Raw genomic sequence first — 13,728 nt, 5'->3', positions numbered from 1 at the left:
GAAACAGAAAATGCTAGCTGTTGAAGCTAAAGATGATACCTTTCAAATATACTATTATCTCATTTTTAGAAGTCTAAATGTAAAGCAGAAGAAAATTTAGAAGACAATGTCTAAGACCTGATTTTGCACTGTTAAGCATACACTTAAAAGCAGCTACACGTTTAAATGTTCTTTAAATCATGATGCAAGAATGCAAGTTTGGGTTCTGAGATGCAATAAGTGCATCTTAGCATAATTAGATTTTCAAGTCCTAGACATTTAAGACTCATCCAGAGATTTTGTATCCATCTGAAATTATTTCAGATAAATCTAATAATGACTTCACATATAACCATCTATGTTTCAGATATCATGAAGTGTGAACAGTTTTCTAGCCAAATTAAATAATTGGATTATTTTATTTATATGTTCTAAAACACAGAACTCTCTAAGTATGCTGGTATTTTTTTTTATTTGAATAACCACTGTTACAGTGTCACGGGTGTTTATTTTATAATAACCTGTATTTTTTTCAGTTAGAAAATCAGAAATAATGTAGTTTAAATCAGTATTAGCAGATACTGGTGTAGATACTGGTATTTTGTTACTGTTTGGTTGTCTATGATATTTTAGACTATCTTGTCTTTCTAGTGAGCCTAGGAAGAAAAGTTTTAGTAAAATATTTTCTTTTCCTGAGATACAGAAACAAAGGTACTGACTGGCAAATAGTACAGTGAAGGACACTTTGTGAGGAAACAATATTTGTAATTAGAACACTATTTTGAAATGCAGTTATATGAAAGTCTTTCAGGGCATGGCTCACTACTCTGTCATGTCAGTTCAATGTCAGTGCAACTCCATTGTCCAGGCCATGTAACTCCACAAATAGATCTATTCATACATGCATGAACCATTTATTTTATACATTTTGTAAATTTTAGCTTCTGAAACATAGATGATGATACAGATTAATATAAGCTTTCAGGAAAGAAAACAGTGAAGTGCTTTAGATAGTACAACATGAAATAACAATCACTGTCTGTCCCAGAAAGATTATACACTTACAAGTGTTCACTTAATTACATGCTCATGAAAATGTCTGGATCATCAGGTGATAACTTGCCATGTACTTTAAGCACCATCTTCATTACAGGAACTGTCTCATGAAATGTGATAACTCAAAAATAGTCCAACATCTTTATTGGGTAAATCAAAATCTGGTTAAGCTATTTTTCTGCCTCTTTCTCTTCTTCTTATGCCTTCACTCTTCACTTCAATTCCCCACCCTTCCCCAAAGAGAAATCTTAAAAATAATAAATAATAATAAAAAAAAAAATCCTTTGAAATCTGGATTGCCAGTGGTTTGGGGAGGACAAAGACTGATTTGTTCTGATATAGGGTCTCTGAACCCAGAAGGCTTTCAATTATATTGAACATGCTGCTCAGGAAGGTTGTGGAGTCTCCTTCCATGGAGATATTCAAGGCCCGTCTGGACACCTACCCGGGCAACATGCTCTAGGGAAACTGCTTTGGCACGGGCTTGGACCCAATGATCTCTTGAGGTCCCTTCCAACCCCTACAATTCTGTGATTCTGTGAACAGGCTAATAATAAATAAATAAATAAATACTTTTCCCTACAGCTATTCATTAAAACTGTTTAGCTATGATTCTCAAAAAGTCAGAGCAAATCTTTAATATGGATGTTCTATCTGTAAGGAATCAATTGAACAGAAGGGTGTGTTGGTCTTGTTTACATTGCTCATGGACCTCCTCCATGGACTTGCTGGACCTCTACATGCTGCTCCTTAAGGTGTCAGGTCTCTCATAGCTCTCCCCAGCACATGGACACTTTGGATAATCTAGAACAACAGCATGAAACTACGTGGTGGTGTTTTAGGTGTTCATAGTGTTCATATAGACAGTTTGGTTGTGTAACATGCATACTTCATACAGAAGCCTAGAATTTTGCATGTATAAAAAAGTAAACAGATTAAGTACCATCTGTGATTTAGAAATAATTGTTGCGATTTCCCTTCAAAATTGCCACAAAAGTAAATGCAGTACTGAGCTTAAGAGATTACTTCCATGAGCAGCAGATTCAGTCCAACCCTAATAAAGCTGGTGTACACACTGCTTCCATTTCAACTAATTAACCAACAGCAATTTTGTGGAAATGCTGAGCTTGTCTGGAATTTCTTCAGATTAAAGAAAACCTTTCTTTATCACAGGGCTTTAGAAACTGTTTCCTCTATCCCCTTCTGTTTTGTTATATTTTGGAATTCAAAAATGTATTCAGTTACTGTGAAAGAGCCATGAAAATTGCAATAGCAGTTGATTGGCTTTGAAACACTCCTCTAAATGACTCAGTAATGGACATAGTCCAGGTTTAGTATATACTTTGCTTCTTTGTGACTGCTGAAGACCAAGCACTGTGAAGTTTTCAGCTGTGAAGTCTTAGTAAATGTATTTTGGAGTTACTCCCTTACCAATAAAAAATTCCTGTCAGGTTAAAAGTCAGATTCCTCATTTACTGGGATTGTAGTTGATCCCTTATGTTTCTCCTGAGGCAATGCAACACACTCAGTATCACTATGATATCAAATGGGAGGTATGGTGTGAAGGTAATGATGTGATGCTTACTCTATCTTCGCCTTCTTTAACTGGCCATGCTGCCCTAATCAACATGCTCACCCTCTCACTACAAAAAAAAATATTTTTTTTTCCAGGTTACAAAATAGTTTTGTGCACAGTGCTTCCTACTAGGTGTCTCTGGAGCCACTCCCAGCAGATGTGCAGGGTAATACAGGATTTCTCACTTTTGTACAGTCTTTGTATTTGCCTGCTACAAATACTGAATAGCTTGCACTGCAGGGCAATTCAAAAAGGGAAGTACATTTCAGGGGCACTCCACTATTTCTGTCCCTTAGAAAGGTTCTTTGCCATTATCCCTTCTCTTCTCTACCCTCCCTGCCTTATAACAGAAGCGAGGTTGAAGGCCATGCTTTTAAGGAGTCCCAGTAGAGTCCAAAGCATTAACTTGTGTGCACCTTTTAAGCTCATACCCTATCCAAAGAAATCAATACCTCTTCCATGTGCTTAAAGCTAGTCATGTGCTTAAGTAACCATCTGAATATAGCTATCCCAGCAGCTTGAGGAAGTGCGGAATATTTTACCAGCCAAAATCTATACAGAACAAAAATGTTATTTTAATGAATTATAATTTTTCTCTTCATGAACTAAATCATAATAATATTATACAGCTAATTGAGAGGCCTACTGAAAAAATTATAACAACAGCAAGTTTAAGCAGCATGTTTTGGGCACACTAGTTGTGATCATTGATTACTGCTATCATTTTAGGCAAGCAGATGACTTGGCATCTGCATATCTGTTTATCTATTTCTTGGCACTTTTGAGGTATATGTACTGTCTTCATCTTTACCGTAAGGTTTCCAGATGTTATCACATCAGTCTATATTTTCTTGGCAAAGTCCGCATCTCTTGCTGCCATCTGTGATACTAATGAAATCCACTCTGTTGCTCTCTGAGGTGAGTTATTGTTCCAGTGTCCCAGAGTGACTTGCTATGTGCAAGTCAGTCTGATCTGTAACAAAATTTCAATCTTTAAAAGGAAAATTCTGCAATCCTGTCATATCACTGAAAAAGCACCCTGAGAAGCCGTGGCTGTTTGTAAATCTGGATTTAAAGCTATCACTCTTAACCTTCAATACTGCATGCAAAAAGATATCTAGTTCTACTGAATTCACACCATTTACATTTTCTCCAAAAAGTAGTAAAGCATAGGTATTATGCCTTTTACAAATGACTCAGTGGCCCCTAAACATCACTGAACTAAACCAACAGATTTTAAAATCCTTGCATGGAATTGGAAAGTCAAATTTGTTATTTTCATTTTAGTACAAAAACATTCAGTGAGTGCAATCAAATAAGCTTTGCATTTTCAAAGGTGTCTTCAGCCCCTAGGAAAAGATATTGTCCAGCAAAAGCTGTTTAAGATAATATGTGACAGATGTTAATAAAAACATATAATCAGAAAGAGTGACAAAAGTATTAGGTTTAGTGCTCTTTCAATTAAAAATATATTTTCCTGTAGGCACAGTTTTTCTGTGAGGAATATTGCTATAAAAGGCAACAAAAAAAGAAAAGAAAAAAAAATGAAAGAAACATCTTTTCAGTAAATTTAAAAGAAAATGGTGTCTTTATGATATTCTATGGAAAGACTAAGAATTGGAACAAACACCACAGAAGGCTGATAACAGAAGTTCCACTTAAACTTCCTCAGTCATTTAATGGCTGCACAGAACTCAGTGTGTATTATCAAATGTGACCAAATATGCATCCATCAAGTGCTTGCATCAACAGCACAGGGAATAACACTAATTTTTCTATTTTAAATTTACAGACCACAATTTAGTACCACTTGAACTAATGGCTGGTCTCAAATAGGAGAGTGCGAGGCATTAAAAGCTTATGTCATTATCTATTTATGCTGTTTCCCAAGAGGTTTTCTTTCCAGTGCTGTGTTGAACTTGGACCTCTGCTAGAGCTACTCTAACATTCTTTCCAATGCAAGGCAGTGTTGCAACATAGGGAGTCCTTGACACACTGCCCTCTATTGGAAAGATCAACTATTTGTAAAAGTTGATCCCTGCCTCCAGCAGAGAGGTGCAGGCAGGAGTACTTCACATCTGACTGATCTGTTTTGTTCCATTTGAAATTATATTTTTCCTGTGTTAAGGAGATAAAATACTCTTTCAATCACATGCTTCAAATGCAACCAGCACACTATTGTTAAACAGGTTTTTTTTAAATTTAACTATGTACCTAATGGTCAAAAAGATTCCCTTAGAAAATATTTGTAAGAAAAATAGGACCACATGAAACAAGGAAGGTTTTACATATTTCAATGTCAGGAGTGCTCTTTTTATAGATGTTTTAACCCATAGTTACTCTACTGAAACCAGCAGCAGTGGTGGAACTGAAGGCATAAAATCACTGTACAAGCATAAAATGTACTTAAGTAGACATATACATAAACCACATATTTGTAAGTGTAAAGTAAAATAATGACAGACCAGAGATATTTAAAGATGCTACCAAACTCTCAGGATTTCCTACATAAATTCAGTCTGTTTAAGCTAAAAAAACTTCTACAGAAATCAAGATTCCAGGCACCGGCTGCACAAACCCAACTAGTGTACAAAAGAACCCCTTTGTCTTATGAAGGTTGTTAACTGAATTTTGTTTCTTGTCTGCCTTTGGCTAAACAGCTTGCAGATTGGTATGAGGCCAAGCAAACATTCAGAGCAGGTGGGAAAATTTATCTCGCATTATCATTCATCATTACATATTCTGGTCCTTTGTCACCGGTCCTAGTTATTGAGAACTCTAGCTTAAACAGAAATTTCCAGCCCAAAAGTGATAGAATAATAGAATCACAGAATAGCCCAGGTTGTAAGGGACCTTGAAAGATTATCAGGTTCGATATTTCATAGGAAAAGGAAGCCTAGATGGGATTATCTAGCAGCCTGTACTATTGCATCTTAAAAACCTCCACTGATAATGAATGATTCTACCACATCCAGTGATTAACTGTTCTCACTGTACAGAGTTCTTATATCCAGATGCAACCTCCCCTTGTACCTGTTGCCCCTTGCCTTCTCCATGTGGCTCTTCATGAAGAGCACCTCTGTTCACTTTGTAGCCACCTTTTAAATACTGGAATAAGGTCCCCCAATGCTTCTCTTCTCCAAGGTGAAAAGATCCAACTCCTTTAGTCTTTTCTTCACAGGATCACCAACACTTTGATCTTCTTCATGGCTCTCTTTTGGACCTTCTTCAGCCTGCCCATATCTTTCCTGAGTAGTGGGGACCAGAACTAGACACAGTACCGTTGGTGCTGCCTGACAAGCACCAAGTAGGGTGAGATGGTCACATCTCTGTCTCTGCTAGTAATGTCACTGCAGATGCAGTCCAGGATCTGATTTTTCTCCCTTGCTTCTCCATTACAATGCAATGCCATTCCAACTCATGTTCAGTTTGCTGTCCAAGAGGACTGCCAGGTCTCTTTCAAGAAGGCTGCTCCTGCCACCACATAGATCATTTTGCCCTTTTTAGGGCAATCATGATGCTAACCAACTGGATATGGCCATAATTAAATGGATTGTATGTTCCTGCAAAATCTTGTGTATGACTGAATTCATTTCTACATGCAGAGTTGTTTGGAGAGCTACTCTGCTGAAATTTGCTGAGGAGAAATAGATAACACAGTGAAAATACCATTTCTAAAAGAAATGTTTGACATAGGGAGGAAGGTCCCTGCAGGACCTCATAGGGTCTCTTTATAACAGGGAGTAGTATTAGAAGAATATGGAAGAGGTGAATCAGAGTGAAGGTGCTGCCAAGCTGTCAAGAGGGAGTAAACGCAGGTGAGTGTTTGAAGAGTTGATCTCCCACTTGTGTTATAAAAAAGTCCTGGAACAAGCATTGCTGATTGATAGGAAACAATAGGCTTTGGGAAGTTGATATTTGTTTATTTCTGAAAAAGAGAGAGGCCTGAGAGGTGAACATTTTCCATTTTTTTTTATCCTTCCCAACAAAAGCGAACTAATGATAATGATAAAGGAAATGGCCTTAAAGTAAAAGATAGATTTAGATTAGACATTAGGAGCAAATTCTTCACTGTAAGGGCAGTGACGCACTGGCTCAGGTTGTCCAGAGAAGCTGTGGATGCCCCATCCCAGGACATGTTCAAGGCCAGGCTGGATGGCCTTGGCCAACCTGATCTAGTGGGTGGAATCCCTGACCAAGGTGGGGGGCGTGGAATTAGATGATCTTCCAGCCCAAGCTCTTCTATGATTCTATGATTATTTGATTCTATGATTAAATGATACTGCCCAGTGACACACTCTAACTATGCCACAGTATGATCCCTCTGTAAGACTCCTAAGAAGAGCTAACAGCATTGCTCAGCTTCTGGACTTGCATTCAACTCACAGAGTGAACAGCATTTGTCTCCCTTCCCCTGGTAAGACTCAGCCTTCAAAAATACTCCCCAGAATTGCCCTCCCTCTCACTGGAAAAGATGAACCACATTTTTTGGACCATTTTGTCCCAAAGGGCTTTTCATTGTTCTCTGTAATTGTAACATTATAATTACATCTCTGGTCACAGAATCACAGAATCACAGAATTTCTAGGTTGGAAGAGACCTCAAGATCATCGAGTCCAACCTCTGACCTAACGCTAGCAGTCCCCACTAAACCATATCCCTAAGCTCTACATCTAAACGTCTTTTGAAGACTTCCAGGGATGGTGACTCCACCACTTTCCTGGGCAGCCTGTTCCAATGCCTCACAACCCTTTCAGTAAAGAAGTTCTTCCTAACATCTAACCTAAAACTCCCCTGGCTCAACTTAAGCCCATTCCCCCTCGTCCTGTCACCAGGCACGTGGGAGAATAGACCAACCCCCACCTCGCTACAGCCTCCCTTGAGGTACCTATAGAGAGCGATAAGGTCGCCCCTGAGCCTCCTCTTCTCCAGGCTGAACAAGCCCAGCTCCCTCAGCCGCTCCTCGTAGGACTTGTTCTCCAGGCCCCTCACCAGCTTCGTCGCCCTTCTCTGCACCCGCTCAAGCACCTCGATGTCCTTCTTGTAGCGAGGGGCCCAAAACTGAACACAGTACTCGAGGTGCGGCCTCACCAGAGCTGAGTACAGGGGGACGATCATCTCCCTAGCCCTGCTGGTCACACTGTTTCTGATACAAGCCAGGATGCCATTGGCCTTCTTGGCCACCTGAGCATTGGCCACTGCTGGCTCATATTCAGCTGACTATCCACCATCACTCCCAGGTCCTTCTCTGCCTGGCAGCTCTCCAACCATTCCTCTCCCAGCCTGTAGCTCTGCTTGGGGTTATTGCACCCCAGGTGCAGGACCCGGCACTTGGCCTTGTTGAACTTCATGCAGTTGACCTCAGCCCATCGGTGCAGCCTATCCAGATCCTCCTGCAGAGCTTTCCTACCCTCAAGCAGATCGACACACGCACCTAACTTGGTGTCATCTGCAAACTTACTGAGGGTGCACTCAATGCCCTCATCCAGATCATCAATGAAGATATTAAAGAGGACCCGCCCCAGCACCGAGCCCTGGGGGACGCCACTAGTGACTGGCCTCCAACTGGACTTGGCTCCATTCACCACGACTCTTTGGGCCCGGCTATCCAGCCAGTTTCTAACCCAACGAAGCGTGCGCCAGTCCAAGCCAAGAGCAGCCAGTTTCTTGAGGAGAATGCTGTAGGAGACGGTGTCAAAAGCCTTGCTGAAGTCAAGGTAGACCACATCCACAGCCTTTCCCTCATCCACCCAGCGCGTCACTTTGTCATAGAAGGAGATCAGGTTCGTCAAGCAGGATCTGCCTTTCATAAAGCCATGCTGACTGGGCCTGATCGCCTGCTTGCCCTGCAAGTGCTGCGTGATGACTCTCAGGAGGATCTGCTCCATGAGCTTCCCTGGCACTGAGGTCAAACTGACAGGCCTGTAGTTTCCCGGGTCTGCCCTCCGGCCCTTCTTGTAGATGGGCGTCACATTTGCTAGCCGCCAGTCAACTGGGACCTCCCCCGATAGCCAGGACTGCTGATAAATGATGGACAGTGGCTTGGCCAGCTCCTCTGCCAGTTCTCTCAGTACCCTTGGGTGGATCCCATCCGGCCCCATCGACTTGTGCACATCCAAGTGCCGTAGCAGGTCACCAACCAGTTCTTCCTGGATAGTGAGGGCCACATCCTGCTCCCCATCCCCTTCCACCAGCTCAGGGTACTGAGTATCCAGAGAACAACCGGTATTGCCGCTAAAGACTGAGGCAAAGAAGGCATTGAGCACCTCCGCCTTTTCCTCATCTTTTGTAACTAAGTTTCCCCCCGCATCCAGTAAAGGATGGAAATTCTCCTTAGTCCTCCTTTTTGTGTTGATGTATTTATAGAAACGGTTTTTGTTATCTTTAACGGCAGTAGCCAGATTGAGCTCCAGATGAGCTTTGGCCTTTCTAATTTTGTCCCTGCACAGCCTCGCTACACCCTTATAGTCCTCCCTAGTGGCCTGCCCACTTTTCCAAAGATTATAAACCCTCTTTTTTCTCCTAAGATCAAGCCACAATTCTCTGTTGAGCCAGGCTGGTCTTCTTCCCCACCAGCTCATCTTTGGGCACGTGGGGACAGACCATTCCTGCGCCATTACGATTTCCCTCTTGAAGAGCGCCCAGCCTTCCTGGACCCCTCTGCCCTTCAGAACCGCCTCCCAAGGGACTCCACCAACCAGTGTCCTGAGCAGCTCAAAGTCAGCCCTCCGAAAGTCCAATACAGCGGTTTTACTGGTCCCCTTCCTGGCCTCGCCAAGAATAGTGGACTCCACCATTTCGTGGTCATTCTGCCCAAGACAGCTCCCGACAATCACATCCTCCACCAGTCCCTCTCAGTTTGTGAAGAGGAGGTCTAGCGGGGCACCACCTCTGGTAGGTTCACTAACCAGCTGCGTCAGGAAGCTATCTTCCACGCTCTCCAGAAACCTCCTAGACTGCTTTCTCAGGGCTGTGTTGTGCTTCCAGGATATGTCAGGGAAGTTGAAGTCCTCCACGAGTACAAGAGCTGACGATTTCGCAACTTCTGTCAGCTGCCTGTAGAACTCCTCATCCGTCTCCTCATCCTGGTTCGGCGGTCTATAGCAGACCCCGACCAGGACACTAGCCTTGTTGTCCCTGCCGATCCTAACCCAAAGGGACTCAACCTTGTCATTCCCAGCCTCGAGTTCTACAACCTCGAAAGACTCTCTAATATAGAGAGCCACACCACCACCCCTTCTGTGCTGCCTGTCCCTTCTAAAGAGCTTATAGCCAGGCATTGCAGTACTCCAGTCATGAGACTGGTCCCACCACGTCTCCGTGATGGCAACCAAGTCGTAGCCTGCCTGCTGCACGATGGCTTCCAGCTCCTCCTGTTTGTTACCCATGCTGCGAGCATTGGTGTAGATGCACTTCAGCTGGGCCATTGCCTTATCCTCCAGCCTTGCCATTGTTCCCCCCTGCACAGCCCCAACAATCCTAGCTTCAGCCCCATCCCCCTTCCTACCTAGTTTAAAGCCCTCTCAATGAGCCCTGCCAACTCCTGGCCCAGGATCCTTTTTCCCCTAAAAGATAGGGACCCATCTGCGGCCATCAGGCCAGGTGCTGAGTAAAGTGCCCCATGATCGAAAAACCCAAGATTTCTGCGTTGGCACCAGCCCCGGAGCCACGTGTTTAACAGGTGGGCTTTCCGTGTCCTTGCTTTCTGGTGAAGAAAGCTACAGGGATCCAGATTTTTACTGATCCCCAGCATCCACTTCACTCCCTTCCTAGGTGTGGAGACAGTGGGAAAGGTGGCAGTGAATGCATGCTGGTCCCTACACCATATGGTTAACAGGTTAATGCATTAACCAAAGCCCCTTTCATCTCTTTCACACTGAGATTAACTAATAAATATCAGTCACAGCTTTTAATGTGCAAAATGAGGAGAAATTCTCCTAGAGCATATAGACTCTATATGGGCCCCAGTGAGCACACAGATCCCTGCCCAATAACCTGGACTTTTTTGGACAGGAGTGTCTGTTTCATGTGGGTCAGAATAGATGAGTACAACAGCCCGTTAGCTTCCTCTGACCACAACATCAGTGACGGAAGTTGATGACTCTGTCAAAAGCCTTCTGACTGAGAAGGGACAAGTTATCATAAAGACTGTTAAACTGCTGTTCAGTATTGTCATCATCTCCTCGCCTAGGTTCTTGTCAAGTCAAGACAGTCAGAAGTAAATAACATGAGAAGGCACAGTAAAATAACTAGGAAATAAAGAAGGCAAGATGTCATATGAAAAGCCAAGGACTCTGTAGTTTGTCCTACCAGATGTAGGCTGGCAATTTTCACTGACCAGATCTTATCACTCTACCTTCCACTGCCAGGAAAAGAAAACTTTCTTCTCACAGAGCCTTCATCAGGGAGGAACAATGGCCTCCATGTTTAATAAAGCCCAAAATCAAACCAACCCACCACTTCTCTGCCTGCAGGCAGGGGGTACAAACTTTTTAGGCTGTTGTTATTGAGTCTTTGGTAGACATTAAAGAATCTCTCTGGGAAAAATAAATAAATAAAATAAAATAAAATAAAATAAAATAAAATAAAATAAAATAAAATAAAATAAAATAAAATAAAATAAAATAAAATAAAATAAAATAAAATAAAATAAAATAAAATAAAATAAAATAAAATAAAATAAAAGAGAGAGAGAGAGAAAATAAGGGAAAAAAATAGCTAAGGGCAACCTTGCTTGGTAATGAGTTTACAATTAAAACACAGATAAATACATCTGGACACTTCCCACCTCAAAAACCTTAAAAGAATATAAGCTGCATTCAAAATGGTGTTAATCATGCTCAATCTATTTCCCCTCTCACTGCAAATCAGTGCAGTTTTCAGCTAACAAGAATGGGTGCCCTACTTGAACCGACAAACCCTATTCCCCCTAGTAGGAGAGGCACTTAGCATGGTATTACCATCATTACATCCCAAGGTTAAAGGCAATGAAACTCCAGGAGTGGCAAAGTCAAATCAGTTCAATTGTCTGATTGTTCATACTCATGAAGTAGTGAGGCTGGCAGGGGTCCAGCATAAAACTTAAGGCTTTCCAGAGGAGTTCCTTTAAGGTAATTCATTGCCCTCTACAGTAGCTTAAATCAGAAGGGCTAGAATGGTCACAGTAAATGTGGCTCCTGACACTTCTTAAGAGCAATATTAGCAGATAGCCAGCTGCTAGGCCAGATGTCAAAGGTGCATTAAGTGTACTTGGTTTTGATCTAATCCATTCCTGAGAAGTAGAATGGATTTGGCTTTGAGCAATGTAATAAAAAAGATTGTGATTAATGAAGCAGTACAACTTAGTAACATAAGTTGACTCCCGCTTCCTTCTCTACTGCATTTTCACTGTCCACAAAGCAGTTCTTTTGCTTACCAGCAGGGACATGTAAAATGTTAATCATCAATCTGTGGGCCGTTAAAGAAGTTGCTTTTCCTTTCTCAACTTGAAAACCAAAGGGGAAAGATAATAGGTTTGGTTAACAGAGCTGTTCAAATAATGGAGAATTTTAAAGAAAAGCCTTCATAGATTCGGCATGGGAGCTCGGTGCCTTCATCTATCCCTCTTATAAACCTGAGTTCAACACCTAGATAGGGACTAGAATTAGGATTGAGATGGAAGGAAAAGAATTTTTTCTCTTTGCTGGGATGTTCCATTTCAGCATGGCCTAGAACAATGAGAATGCCTTATCATTTGAGCAGAGGTGGCATGCTGCCAGCAATATCAAGTTAATGTCTGCATTTTTGGACTTTTTACTAGGTAATCAAGCAGAGTGCATGCAATTGCAAATTCAAGACAGAAAGCTAAATAGAGCACAACATCTAATAAATAGGAGATGTTTATAGGAAGGAGTGAGCATATAGTGCTCGCTCTACTCATTAAACTGTTTTAGAGAGCATCATGCACAGAAAACATTTTTGCATAAGTTTGGGCTTGGAAAATTGGATGGAATGACAATATTTATAACAGACTTTATGTAGATCTATAAGCCATTTTGCAATCTGTGGGTGTAGTCTAGTTCTGCTGTTCCAAGAAGAGGAGAGGAGATAATTATTCCAAATACCAAGAATTACTGGGCGGCAGCTGCTAAGTGATGACAGTCAAAGGACCCTGGAGATGCTAGCAAAATCATGAAGCCTGTCAAAAGCTCAGTCCACATGGGACCTCAAGCTGGATTCAAGCTACAGGTCTGTCTTCACAGGGCATCTAAACTTACCTTAACTACAGTATCTGAAACGTCAGCTTCATGTATGCTCTAAGATGTAGGTCCAAAAAATAGAAAAGGGACTTTTCAATGTACTAGCTGCCCTTTATAAGCAATCTATTTATTTTGTTTATTATTCATTTGGCATCACATTTCAGAGCTTATTATAACCAAAGCAATAAAAACCTGCAGCCCCACCTTGAAACCTGCTGCAATAAATCAATCTGAAAATGCAACCACTGCTGTAATTGTATCACTACTTCAGAAGACTTACTGCAGCATGGTACTGTGTGCAAATAGCAGGCACATGGAACAACAAAAGTTTGGGTTCAGGTGGGTGTAAAAAACTGCAAGGCTATGCTTTCTTGCACTGTTAGAGTAGGAAAAATAAAATATAATAATTAAGTAATAAATAGTAACAGATAAAATAGCCTTTTCTCTCTTCCTACCATTCACTTTGCTTTCCTGTTTTTTATTACTTTATTTCCATGTATTTTTGTCTTTTCCTGAACTGGATAGTAAACATCAGCTGTGGAGCAAAGACTTTAACTTTTGCAGTGGTTTTTATGCTGGAGGGACGCAGGAAGCAGGTTGCTGGGTTTTGGTTTTTTGTTTCTTTGTTTTTGTTTTGTTAAGATACGTGCTTGCTGAAAGAAATGGTAATTCTACAAGACCTGTCAATTTTAATTGGAAAGCTGGCACCAGCACTGTCTGTAATTTCTTCCATGTTGTGGACCCTGCATGTTGCAATTAGATGTCATTGCTGTATCCTTGATTCCAGTTTTCTGTGGAGAAGCAGGGAGTATCTCTTTGGAAGCCAATGTTTTCTTTTCCACAATTGCACTACACACCTAATTCTAAGCCTTGGAGCCA

Source organism: Aythya ferina (assembly GCF_964211825.1).
Source record: "Aythya ferina genome assembly, chromosome: Z".
Lineage (NCBI taxonomy): Eukaryota > Metazoa > Chordata > Aves > Anseriformes > Anatidae > Aythya > Aythya ferina.
The sequence above is the reverse complement of the archived record's forward strand: the minus strand, read 5'-3'. Positions refer to the sequence as shown.